General features: G+C 43.0%; 1 long non-coding RNA gene and 1 pseudogene across 2 annotated transcripts; both read right to left on the bottom strand.

The window, feature by feature from the left end:
* Nucleotides 1-7096: 7096 nt before the first annotated feature.
* On the bottom strand, nt 7097-8687 carry LOC147005764 (uncharacterized). Its single transcript, XR_015044798.1, has 3 exons — nt 8353-8687; nt 8037-8274; nt 7097-7194 (listed from the first exon to the last, which is right to left on the bottom strand). It is a non-coding gene; the product is annotated as an uncharacterized LOC147005764 (long non-coding RNA).
* A 478-nt stretch (nt 8688-9165) lies between these two features.
* On the bottom strand, nt 9166-12364 carry LOC147005763 (sperm motility kinase X-like; annotated as a pseudogene). Its single transcript, XR_015044796.1, has 3 exons — nt 10446-12364; nt 9856-9929; nt 9166-9625 (listed from the first exon to the last, which is right to left on the bottom strand). The product of XR_015044796.1 is annotated as a sperm motility kinase X-like (transcript).
* Nucleotides 12365-13744: the final 1380 nt, after the last annotated feature.

Below are 13744 nucleotides of genomic sequence, written 5' to 3'. Positions count from 1 at the left end.
TAGGTTTGTTGAGGGATTACCTTCTTGTTGTTTCTAGGGCGTGGTTCCTGTCCTTGTATTGGTTTTTTTCTGTTATTATTCTTTGAAGGGCTGGATTCGGCGGGGGTCGTGGCGTGGGTAGCTGGCGGGTGTCAGGCAACCCTGGGCTCCAGCTACACCGGCGCTGATCCGGCCGGATGAGCTTGGAGGCTTATTATTAATGTAATAGGCCTAGTCCACAATTTAGGCTTGTTTCCTGACTAGCTTGTAACATACTTAACCCACTTAAACTATACTATGTCTGGCAAGAGGCAAATTACCTCTCCTTGATTTCATGTGTCAATCTTCCTTGGCATTTGTACAGGGTAAATATCCCACCTCTGATTATCTCCTGTAGTTCCAATCCCTCTACTGGAACTCCCCCACCACCACCTCAATTTCCTGGCCTTTGCTGAGAAGTTTAACTCCCCGAACACAGCGTGACTCACAGCAGCTCTAATTTCAGCTCCATGTATACATCACCTCTGTCCTCCATGGCTACTTTTACTCACATGCATTTGAAAAAGTTGCATCTCTGATATTTATGGTAACACCACCTGTGGCCATCTATAGAATTCCACAAAGGAATCTGATGGAGAGTACAAGTCATGAAACTCAGAAGACAAAACCCGTACCCTAATAGCAATAATTGTACCCAAGTAGATTTCTTTATGGTGTGCTCTTGAGATAATCTCTTGGGTACTGTCTGGAGGTAATATATGTCAATTAAAAGATGCTGCTGTGAGTCTCATCAGCCATTGCCTAACTCTGTGATGAGGGTAGACCAAGTTATCACAATCATAAAAATATAACCAATGTATCAATTAAATAAAATTCTTAATTTTTCTAATGTCAGAAGGTGATAGACAATTATTTTTGGTTGTAGGCTGACTTTTCTTCTTTTTTTTTTTGATTTTTAATATTTTTATTACATATTTTCCTCAATTACATTTCCAATGCTATCCCAAAAGTCCCCCATAGCGCCCCCCACTTCCCTACCCACCCATTCTCATTCTTTTGGCCCTGGCATTCCCCTATATTGGGGCATATAAAGTTTGCAAGTCCAATGGGCCTCTCTTTCCATTGATGGCCGACTAGGCCATCTTTCGATACATATGCAGCTAGAGACAAGAGCTCCGGGGTTCTGGTTAGTACATCATGTTGTTCCAACAATAGGGTTGCAGATCCCTTTAGCTCCTTGGGTACTTTCTCTAGCTTCTCCATTGGGAGCCCTGTGATACATCCAATAGCTGACTGTGAACATCCACTCCTGTGTTTGCTAGGCCCCGGCATCGTCTCACAAGAGACAGCTATATTTGGGTCCTTTCAGCAAAATCTTGCTAGTGTATGCAATGGTGTCAGCGTTTAGAAGCTGATTATGGGACGGATCCCTGGATACAGCAGTCTCTAAATGGTCCATCCTTTCATCACAGCTACGAACTTTGTCTCTGTAACTCCTTCCCTGGGTGTTTTGTTCCCAATTCTAAGAAGGTGCACAGTGTCCACACTTTGGTCTTCATTCTTCTTGAGTTTCATGCGTTTAGCAAATTGTATCTTATATCTTGGGTATCCTAAGTTTTGGGCTAATATCCACTTATCAGTGAATACATATTGTGTGAGTTCTTTTGTGATTGTGTTACTTCACTCAAGATGATGCCCTCCAGGTCCATCCATTTGGCTAGGAATTTCATAAATTCATTCTTTTTAATAGCTGATAAGTACTCCATTGTGTAAATGTACCATAATTTCTGTATCCATTCCTCTGTTGAGGGACATCTGGGTTCTTTCCAGCTTCTGGCTATTATAAATAGGGCTGCTATGAACATAGTGGAGCATGTGTCCTTTTTACCGGTTGGGCCATCTTCTGGATATATGCCCAGGAGAGGTATTGCTGGATCCTCCGGTAGTACTATGTCCAATTTTCTGAGGAACCGCCAGACTGATTTCCAGAGTGGTTGTACAAGCTTGCAATCCCACCAACAATGGAGGAGTGTTCCTCTTTCTCTACATCCTCGCCAGCATCTGCTGTCACCTGAATTTTTGATCTTAACCATTCTGACTGGTTTGAGGTGGAATCTCAGGGTTGTTTTGTTTGCATTTCCCTGATGATTAAGGATGTTGAACATTCTTTCAGGTGCTTCTCTGCCATTCGGTATTCCTCAGGTGAGAATTCTTTGTTCAGTTCTGAGCCCCATTTTTTAATGGGGTTATTTGACTTTCTGGAGTCCACCTTCTTGAGTTCTTTATATATATTGGATATTAGTCCCTTATCTGATTTAGGATAGGTGAAGATCCTTTCCCAATCTGTTGGTGGTTTTTTTGTCTTATTGATGGTGTCTTTAGCCTTGCAGAAGCTTTGTAGTTTCATGAGGTCCCACTTGTCAATTCTCGATCTTACAGCACAAGCCATTACTGTTCTATTCAGGAATTTTTCCCCTGTGCCCATATCTTCAAGGCTTTTCCCCACTTTCTCCTCTATAAGTTTCAGTGTCTCTGGTTTTATGTGAAGTTCCTTGATCCACTTAGACTTGACCTTAGTACAAGGAGATAGGAATGGATCGATTCGCATTCTTCTACATGTTAACAACCAGTTGTGCCAGCACCATTTGTTGAAAATGCTGTCTTTCTTCCACTGGATGTTTTTAGCTCCCTTGTCGAAGATCAAGTGACCATAGGTGTGTGGGTTCATTTCTGGGTCTTCAATTCTATTCCATTGGTCTATTTGTCTGTCACTATACCAGTACCATGCAGTTTTTATCACAATTGCTCTGTAGTAGAGCTTTAGGTCCGGCATGGTGATTCCACCAGAGGTTCTTTTATCCTTGAGAAGAGTTTTTGCTATCCTAGGTTTTTTGTTATTCCAGATGAATTTGCAGATTGCATTTTCTAATTCGTTGAAGTATTGATTTGGAATTTTGATGAGGATTGCATTGAATCTGTAGATTGCTTTTGGCAAGATAGCCATTTTTACAATGTTGATCCTGCCAATCCATGAGCATGGGAGATCTTTCCATCTTCTGAGATCTTCGTTAATTTCTTTCTTCAGAGACTTGAAGTTTTTATCATACAGATCTTTCACTTCCTTAGAGTCACGCCAAGATATTTTATATTATTTGTGACTATTGAGAAGGGTGTTGTTTCCCTAATTACTTTCTCAGCCTGTTTATTCTTTGTGTAGAGAAAGGCCATTGATTTGTTTGAGTTAATTTTATATCCAGCTACTTCACCGAAGCTGTTTATCAGGCTTAGGAGTTCTCTGGTGGAATTTTTAGGGTCACTTATATATACTATCATATCATCTGCAAAAAGTGATATTTTGACTTCATCTTTTCCAATTTGTATCCCTTTGATCTCCTTTTGTTGTCGAATTGCTCTGGCTAGGACTTCAAGTACAATGTTGAATAGGTATGGAGAAAGTGGACAGCCTTGTCTAGTCCCTGATTTTAGAGGGATTGCTTCAAGCTTCTGGCCATTTACTTTGATGTTGGCTACTGGTTTGCTGTAGATTGCTTTTATCATGTTTAGGTATGGGCCTTGAATTCCTGATCTTTCCAAGACTTTTATCATGAATGGGTGTTGGATCTTGTCAAATGCTTTTTCCGCATCTAACGAGATGACCATGTGGTTTTTGTCTTTGAGTTTGTTTATATACTGGATTACGTTGATGGATTTCCGTATATTGAACCATCCCTGCATCCCTGGGATGAAACCTACTTGGTCAGGATGGATGATTGTTTTGATGTGTTCTTGGATTCGGTTAGCAAGAACTTTATTGAGGATTTTTGCATCAATATTCATAAGGGATATTGGTCTGAAGTTTTCTATCTTTGTTGGGTCTTTTTGTGGTTTAGGTATCAGAGTAATTGTGGCTTCATAGAATGAGTTGGGTAGAGTACCTTCTGTTTCTATTTTGTGGAAAAGTTTGTGAAGAACTGGGATTAGATCTTCTTTTTTCTTCTTTTTTTATTAGATATTTTCTTCATTTATATTTCAAATGCTATCCCCAGAGCCCTCATACTCTCCCCCCACCCTGCTTCCCAACCCACTCACTCCTTATTCCGGGCCCTGGCATTCCCCTGTACTGGGGCATTTGATCTTCGCAAGACCAAGGACCTCTCCTCCCATTCAAAGCTGACTAGGCCATGGTCTGCTACATATGCAACTAGAGACACAGGTCTAGGTGATATTGGTTACTTCATATTGTTGTTCTTCCTATAGGGTTGCAGACCCCTTTAGCTCTTTGGGTCCTTCACTAGGGGCCCTGTGTTCCATCCAATAGATGACTGTGAACATCCAATTCTGTGTTTGCCAAGCACTGGCATAACCTCACAAGAGATAGCTATATCAGGGTCCTTTCAGCAAAATCTTGCTGGCATTTGCAATAGTGTCTGGGTTTGGTGGTTGTATATGGGATGGATCCCTGGGTGGGGCAGTGTCTGGATGGTCATTCCTTCCTTCCTTCTCAGCTCCGAACTTTGACTATGTAACTCCTTCCATGGGTATTTTGTTCCCCTCCTTCCATGGGTATTTTGTTCCCCATTCTAAGAAGGAGCAAGTATCCACACTCTGGTCTTCCTTCTTCTTGAGTTTTATGTGTTTGGCAAATTGTATCTCGGATATTCTAAGTTTCTGGGCTAATAGCTGCTTATCAGTGAGTGCATGTATCGACTGACTTCTAATTGCCCCAGGTCTCTAATAGAAGGCAAATGTTGTACAAAACACTCAAATTAACACTTAAATGGAGCTCATATACAGAAGTGGATGCTCACAGTCGTCCATTGGACGGAACATAAAGTCCCCAATGAAGGATCCAGAGAAATACCCAGGGATCTGAAGGGGACTGAAGCCCCATAGAAAGAACATCAATATGAACTAACCAATACCCTCAGTCTAGTTTAAAAGCCAATAAGCTGAACAACCTCCTGTTTCAGCATCTTCATAATTACTTGTGATCCCATAGTTAAGAGATGAATGGAAAGGGGAAAATTATTTGAATCCTAGTTATTCATCTGCTGCATTTTCTATTTAAGTATTTAATCATGTAGAGATATAATCTTAGTTCTTAGCCCAGACTGGCATGAAATTTTTCTATGTAAAACTCAAATGGTGGTTAAAGGAAAATTGGGCACTTAATGTACAAGATTGTATCTAGATCTTTGTCTCTGCCTGCATAAAAATCAACTCCAAATAGAATGAGGACTTTAAAGAAGACGTGGCACTCGAAAATTGATATTAGAAAAGTAAGCGTGACAAACTAAGGTCAAGGCATAAGTTAGCATTTGTGAATTGAACTGCATTTTTCCAGGAAATATGGCAAACCATTGATAATTGAGTTGTCATAAGTGTCACCATAGGAAACAAGTGTGGACATTATCAAAGGACAAAATAACTTTCCAGCATGTGAAATAGAAACCCTAGCACAGTGCTGGCAGAACAAACATCTACACAACCATTGTAAGACCTAGTGTGGAGATTCCTCAAAATGTGAAAGCATGTCTCCTGTGAGGCTCTGCCAGTGCCTGGCAAATACAGAAGTGGATGCTCACAGTCGTCCATTGGACGGAACATAAAGTCCCCAATGAAGGATCCAGAGAAATACCCAGGGATCTGAAGGGGACTGAAGCCCCATAGAAAGAACATCAATATGAACTAATCAATACCCTCAGAACTCCTTGGAACTATACCACCAATCAAAGAAAACACATGGTGGAACTTGTGGCTCTAGCTATGTTTATAGCAGAGGATGACCTAGTTGGTCATCAATGAGAGGAGAGGCCCTTGGTCCTGCAAAGGCTCTATGCCCCAATATAGGGGAATGACAGGACCAGGAATGGGAGTGGGTGGGTTGGGGAGCAGGGAGATGGGGGAGGGGATAGGGGATTTTCAGAGGGGAATCTAGGCAGGGAATAACATTTGAAATGTGAAGAAAGAAAGAAAGAAGAAAGAAAGAAAGAAAGGAAGGAAGGAAGGAAGGAAGGAAGGAAGGAAGGAAGGAAGGAAGGAAGGAAGGAAGGAGAAAGAAGAAAAGAAAGGCAGGCACTGGAGTCAACCAGTGTGCAGAGAACTGATACAGAACAGTACACAATTCCTCACAACACCAAGAGGATCTGCCAGATGGTACATGCTGGATGCACCTACTCAGGAAGAGGCACAATCTTGTTTAGAGTTTCTTCCAACAGGGACTTGGTTGCAGAAAGCCAGGGCTCCTGTCATCTTGGAAGCCTCTCCATCTCTAGTTCACCTGGTAGTGCAAAACATGCCTTGTGCCCTGAAGAAATCTCTGCCATCTCAACAGGATATGAATGGCTGGGCAGAAATACAAGCTGTGGGTTACCCAGATTTCAGGCTACAAAAACACTGTGTTTTGTGAACAGAAGTCAGGGCCCTGGTGAACATCTCCATACCCAATTATAAAGATATTTTGAAGACACTGAGATAGGACAACTGCAGAAGGAATTAGAACTCATATGAATTGTTCCAAAACGAGTCCTTTAACAAGGTGGCTATCCTACCTCCACATGTTATTGAGGAAGAATGTATTCGGGCTCTCAAATCCAGGAGGTGCATCCTGTCACAAAGTACCTAGCATTCTGAGTCAGGAGTTGTTATCCAGCCTAGGCGACATAGCAAGACCTTGTCTCATAAAAAATAAAGGCGAGAATTGTGCTTAACGTGAGTAGACTTGAAGGACATTATCCTAAGAAAATAATCTACAAAACAGAGACCAATGTTGCCTAATTGAAGCCTAAAACACAAATCTCCACTACTGATAAACACTAGCAGGATGGAGAGATGTTGACAGGATGCATTCTAGGCAGTATGAAGGAGGAAGAGGGCCAATGTGTAATGCACAGGATGAAGACCACAGTGCATCATGAAGATTAGTGTGCTCTCACTGCTGGAAGACTGGTGCTTTTGGAAGACAGACGTGTTAGCTTGTTCCAGTATCTAGACGTTTATATAGATATAAAATAGGACACCGTAACACACAGTTCAAACACAGAAAGTTTACTGTAGATACAAAATAGTCTGTGTATTCTGAGTTGTTTAAACCACACAATTTGTGTCCAGGTTCCAGCATATGATACTCTTGATGACACTTCTGCCTAAGCAGATCTTACACTCAGATCTCTCTGGATATCCTCGATGGTTGATATTCACTCGGACACACAATGCCTAAAATCAGAAATCATTCAGCCTTCAGTATCCAGGACCTTTTTTTTAAAATTATTATTAGATATTTTCTTCATTTACATTTCAAATGTATCCTCAAAGTCCCGTATAACCTCCTCCCGGCCCCGCTCCCCAACCCACCCACTCCTGCTTCATTGCCCTGGCATACACCTGTATTGGGGCATATGATCTTCACAAGTCCAAGGATCTATCCTCCCATTGATGGCTGACTAGTCCATCCTCTGCTACATATGCAGCTAGAGACACAGCTCTGGGTGGTACTGGTTAGTTCATATTGCTGTTCCTCTTATAGGGTTGCAGACCCCTTTAGCTCCTTGGGTACTTTCTCTAGCTCCTTCATTAGGGGCCATGTGTTCCATCCAATAGATGACTATGAGCATCCACTTCTGTATTTGCCAAACACTGGCATAACCTCACAAGAGATAGCTATATCAGGATCCTGTCAACAAAATCTTTCTAACATATGCAATAGTGTCTGGGTTTGGTGGTTGTATATGGGATGGATCCCTGGGTGGAGCAGTCTCTGCATAGTCCTTCCAGGACCTTTTTTAAAAGCCATCTTCATGGTTCATTTCTGTAGGTATTGGTTGATGCCACTGCTTTAGAAGGAATCCAATAAAAGGGATCTCCCTCTCCACTGTACAATGCCTGTCAGTGTTGTATATGTCTGGGATCTGGGTCATGCAAATGACAATGTTTCTTGAGACGTTTTACTTGGGATGTTGTGTCCATGCCTAGGTGATTGAGAGGGCAGTACACCAGCTCTTATCCCATATACACAGCAGTGAAGTTGGTGGATGGAAGGGATTTGAGCTACACCTTACCCTGATCACTTGACGTCTGCTGGAGAGAGAGGAACTTTACCTCAGTGAGGAAGTTCCCCAAGTTGCCTCTTATAATCTTCTTGCACAACAAAGGGTCATGGTAAGGTGCTGGGTGTTCCTGAGATGAGAACATGTTTTCCTTCTCTTCTTGCTCCCAGTCCACCTGTCTGCTGATGCCACCTCTGTCTCCGGTGCCACTTCCCTACCAATCAGCAGGGCACTCTTCCATCAATGAGGCCTGAAAACAGGGGTTTGGTAAGATTACCGAGTGTTAGCCAATCATGCCTTCCCCATGGCATGAACAAGGAAGCATAACCTGTGTGGCCGTCTTCAGTCCACTGTGTTAGGGCTTGGCGGGCACCTCTTCCACTGTTCACCATGCAGAAGAAACTGTTCTCAGACTTTGTCCCTTGTTGAGTGTGTTCCTAGGAGTCCTTTGGGGCCCCAGCAAAAGACCATTCAGGCAGTAAAGACACTAGTCTTGTCTGAAGACACACAGCTGCATTAGCAGCAACATCCCTATGGAGTATCAGAAAGAAAACAGCTTGGATCTTGTGAGATACTGTTGAAAGTAAGAGAGGCAGGGTATACTAGCATGTGGGCATAAGGAGGAGTGTGAATCTGATGACTTAATTCCCTAGGTTTTCTTAGGTGGTAGAAGGTAGCAGGAGACCATAAACCACCCAAAGGAAAACCCTGCTTTCAGACCAGAGGGTCTTAACATGTTTTCTTACAACAGGTTCTTATCCATGATCATGCTTGGAAACAGGTCCTGCTCTGGCTTCAACTATTAAACACTTCATATTTCACTTTGGCTCCACTCAAAACACAGTTGGTGGACTTTACCTTTTAAGCTCTCGGATGCCGTAGGGTAGAGTGCACCATGACATGATCTAGCTTCACATGGCTCCTATGAAGATGAACTGGTTAATGTTTCAGATGAGGGTGTAGACAAGACAAAACAAATTTGGAGAGACAACTAGAGTCACGAAAAATATGACAATACTTTGCTCTCTCTCTCTCTCTCTCTCTCTCTCTCTCTCTCTCTCTCTCTCTCTCTCTCTCTCTCTTCCTCCCTCTTTTTCTTTCTTTATCACTCTGTGTGTGTGTGTCCCTGTCTGTCCAAATAGGGTGAGTTTTGAGGGTATCTGAGTAATGGTGGGTTAGAAGCAAGCTGTCTAGCAAGCCAGGATGGTTTTAAGAGCTGCACCATGAGCAATGGACTCACCGGCTCATGTCCTCTCTACCTTGCTTATGAGCACAAGATGGACATTCCCTGCACTCTCCTTGCTCTGTTTCTGGCTCCATACTGGTAAGCACCAGTCATCTTGGACACAAACACAAGTAGATCAGATCAGACACTCTGGGGTCCTACTCTGCTTCCAGTGTCCACTTGCTCTTCTAATGTCCCATGGGTACATCTGGAGACAGGCAGCTGATGATCTCTACAGGCCTGGAAGTTCCTCTGAGGTTTGGTTTCCCGATGATGACCTGCATGTCATGGTACCTTGTTTCCAGAATTACTGAGATCTATGGAGTACTTTGCTTGGCTGGCAAAACTGTGGAATCACCAGCCAACATGAAACAACCTAGAGGGCAAAGTCAGGACAACCATGAGTTCCTTCCCACAATCCATGCTCAGTCCTTAGGTTGCAAAGGACCTGAGAAGGGTATCATACAAGCCAGACACACTCTGTTAATCTGCAGACAGAGGAAGAATTTGCCCTTAGTTTCATACTGTGATGTAGACAGGGTCCCCCCCACACACACATCCCCGGCACCCAATCATGGGAAATTCCTCCCTGGCTCTCTCCTGTACCTGTGTGCATCCTCAGTAGACTGCTCTTCACTCTCGGGTATCATTTTTCAGGGAGCACAGTGCCCCTAAATGCTCTTCAAACAGACATAAGAAAGGGAGATCTTAGTAGAAATCTTCAGGACTTATGCTTCACTGTGCTGGCCCTGTGCTGGCATGGGCCATCAGGCTGATTCTTCCCGAGTGCTCCACTGATCCCTTCACCCACCCTCCTCCAACACCCTGGCCAGGCTCAAGACACCTTCCTCTGCCCTCTACATGTGGTAAAGTTACTCACAAAGGATACTGTGGGATTAGATTTAGCTGTGATAATACATTACCACCAACCCCTAAGATGTATATTCTTGTAACCTGGTAATTTCAAAGCATATCATTTAGTCCAGGAAACTGTTCAGTGAGTGCAAGCATTTGCTGCCAAGGGTGGGGACATTAATCCATTCCCCAAGACAGATAGGGTGTAAAGACAGAACTAACTCTGGCCGGTTAACTTCCATGCACATACAGTAAATAAATATTTTTTTCTTTAAAGAAAATGACATTATTTTAAACAAAAAAACCTAGAGGTAGAAGTGCATTGTAGTCTCTCCACTTACCTGGTACCATGGCTACCTCCACGGCTCTTTTGATTCACAGCCAGGTCTCTGTTGTTGGTCGGGTGCACTCTCTTTTGGATTGGCAGGCAGCAACATAAAGTTCGCAGGCCTCTTAGAAAGCCATTCCTCAGGGTCCTCCAGACCCGTCTTTGAAAGGGGGCCTGGGGCGCAGTCTGACACCTGCCATGGAGGTGTCCCTGGAGTGTATTTGGGGAGGATGGTCTGGACTCTCTCTGTTGTATAGCAGGACCCTCACCCTTGGCCTCCTTTCTGGAGAATCGAGGTGATGTAACTTGTGAGTTCATGATATCCATTGACCCAGCTGTAGTCACTATGTGGAGCTGTCCCATGAGGTTCTCCTGAGGTGAGACTGGTGAAAGAGGTGGGTTGATCTCTCCTCTGGATATGTAGGTGCCCTCACACTGGTCGTCTTCCACAGAGGTATGATGAGTAGAAACAAACTGTGAAGACCTCTTGTTCTTTGAATAGGTAGATTCGGCTTTGGACACACCCATGGATGTCTGGAGAGTGTGGATTTTCAGTGAATGATATTCCAAAGAGTCTCCAGTAGCGCTTTCTTCTGAGGTGTCACTGATCTCTGTCTCCCCCCAGGTGCTCCTCCTGTAGTGAGCCTTCTGGACAAGCTGGGGGCGGATACTGTGGAGTGGAGTTGTCTCCTTGTTGAAGCTGTTCCGGGTGGGTGGTATAGAGTGGTTCATTGTAGTTCTCTTTCCCTTCTCAAGACTTTCTGATTCATTGGGCAAACTGAACGTGGAATGGGTAGGCACACTAGATGCCCTCCTTACAACTGTTTTTATGGCTGGCTCTGTGTTTTTCAACATTCTATCACATGGCCTTGGATCTGGGTCTTTTGTTGTCTTCTTATCACAGGGTGACTGTTGTTTGAGCATTAAATAAGTAGCCATCACCTGGTCGAATTTTTTCTCCCGCAAACTTTCTCTTATCTCTCCTGGATTGTATCCCAGGACACCCATGAGTACCATTATACTGGGGTCCGGGTGGCTTTCAATATTCTCTCCCAAAGAAGCGGGAGAAGCTTCGTTGTCAGGTTTTACCCACTTAAATCTGGCAATGTCATAGACTGTTGGCCTCTCTCCAGGGTTGACAGCAATTTGGCTATCACATCCCAAAGTTCTGGTGACAGGCTGAAACTCCTAGGGTACTTTCCTGCAATGATCTTCTGCTTTATTGCTTCATAGCTATATCCATGGAAAGGGAGGCACCCTGTGGCCATGAAATAAAGCACAACCCCCAAGCTCCAGACATCAGTGGCCCGGCCATCGTACCCTCTATCTTCAAACAGTTCTGGGGCACAGTATGGGAGGGTTCCACAGAACATGACCAGCTTCTGGCCCATGATTATCTTGGTGCTCAATCCAAAATCAGTAAGCTTTACATTTCCTCTGTGGTCCAATAAAATGTTTTCTGGCTTTAAATCCCTGTGGACAATCCCTTTCTGGTGACAATACTGGAGGGCATACACCATCTGTTTAAAGAGCCTGTGGCACTCCACCTCTGCTAGATAGCCAAACTCTTCAACTCTGCTCATCAGCTCTCCTCCCACAGCATGCTCCAGAACGATGAAAATGTTTCTGGTGGTGTCGATTATGTGTAACAGTTTGATAATATGGGGATGGTCAAGGGATTTCATGATTTCGATTTCAGATTGGACATGGGGCTTGTTCCTGCTTTTGGGGAGGATTTTTATTGCAACTTTTGTCTGGGTGAGGAGATGGCTCGCCAGTTTTACTTCCCCAAATGTTCCTTGGCCAAGGGTTGTTAATATTTCATAGTGTTCTGTTAAGGCGGCTTCTTCAAAGGTGTTGGACCTGAGGTCCTGAAAAGCTTGCCATCTCTTCATCTTTTAATGATAAGTCAGTTGGTTTGTGGTCAGTGTCCACAACACCTAGGGATGCAAGATAAAAGGGAAGTAAAAGTGGGTCTAAGAGAAACATTTATAGCCTTAAATTCCTGTGCTAATACAAACACAAAAGTGGTCCAAATGATCTACGATGCATGTCACAGTCTTAGAAATTTTAGAACAAGCAAAATCCAAGAGAATTAGAATCAAGTTCAAAATATGAATTGATGAAATGGAGACAAAAATAATACAACGACCAAAGTAACTGTCTTCGTTTGGAATTCTTAGCTGTGAATAGCCTCCATGACCAAGGCAACTCTTATAAAGGACAATACGTATTTGGTGCTGCCTTACAAGTTCAGGATTCCAGTCCATTATCACCAATGTAAGAATATGGCAGCATACTGGTAGGCATGAAGCAGGAGGAGATGAGAGTTCTACATCTTCATCTGAAGACTGTTAAGAGAAGACTGTCTCTTCTTAGAAGTTAGAACTAGGAGCTCCAAACCATCTGGACAGTGGCACACTTCATCCAACAAGGTGACACCTGTTAATAGTGCCAATCCCTGGGCCAAGCATATTCAAAACCACTGTGGTAACGAAGACTTGTTTATTCTAAGGATAACAATAACAAGTAATCTTCACCAAGATAACTCATAGAAATAGGAAGATACACGTTGACAATATTAGAGAGAAGATAATGCCGTATACAATAAATACAAATGGAATCCAGCTATCCAAACAATCACTAGGGAATCTCTTAAAAATGTTCCAGTGAAATGGAAAAGTCTAGAAGAAATTGATGAACCTCTAGATACACGTTAAACTACCAACTAAAACTAAAAAGAGGGAAAACATCTAAACTGAAGACTGTATGAGTCAGAGGCAGTTGATGGCATAAAGTTACAGTGTTTTATGGGTAAAGGACGGAGTTGCACATATGAACTCAGAGCATTGTGCCCTGCTCAGGCTCAAGTCAGTCAAAATCTCAGCATGAAGAGGAGAGGTGGACAAGAAATCACACACCTACCTGATGAGTCCTTCAAAACTGATAGCTGTCAGGAGAGCTATCAATTTTAAAGATGTGGTCCCTTAAGGATAAGGTTGGACAGACTACTCTTCAGTGAAAGGCCACATACCTGAGAGTATAAAGACAAGAGAAACTGTACTTGATGGCCAGACACAAAAGACCTAAACCAGGATGGTACGAAATGCCGAGTGGAGGATCTGGGAGGAGTTAAGGGAAAGGATAAATACAACCAAAATATCATGTAAAATTCCCAAAAATCTAATTTCAAACAAAAATGCAACAAGATTTAAATAGTAATTTAAAAGAATTTCTTAACAACAATAAAAACAAAAAAGGCCAAACCAGACAAACTCATTGGTGATTTCCATCAAATCTTTAAAGAACCCA

The sequence above is a fragment of the Mus caroli genome, unplaced genomic scaffold (assembly GCF_978045245.1).
Source record: "Mus caroli unplaced genomic scaffold, Mus_caroli_1 scaffold_2, whole genome shotgun sequence".
NCBI classification, from domain to species: Eukaryota; Metazoa; Chordata; class Mammalia; order Rodentia; family Muridae; genus Mus; species Mus caroli.
The sequence above is the reverse complement of the archived record's forward strand: the minus strand, read 5'-3'. Positions and strand labels throughout refer to the sequence as shown.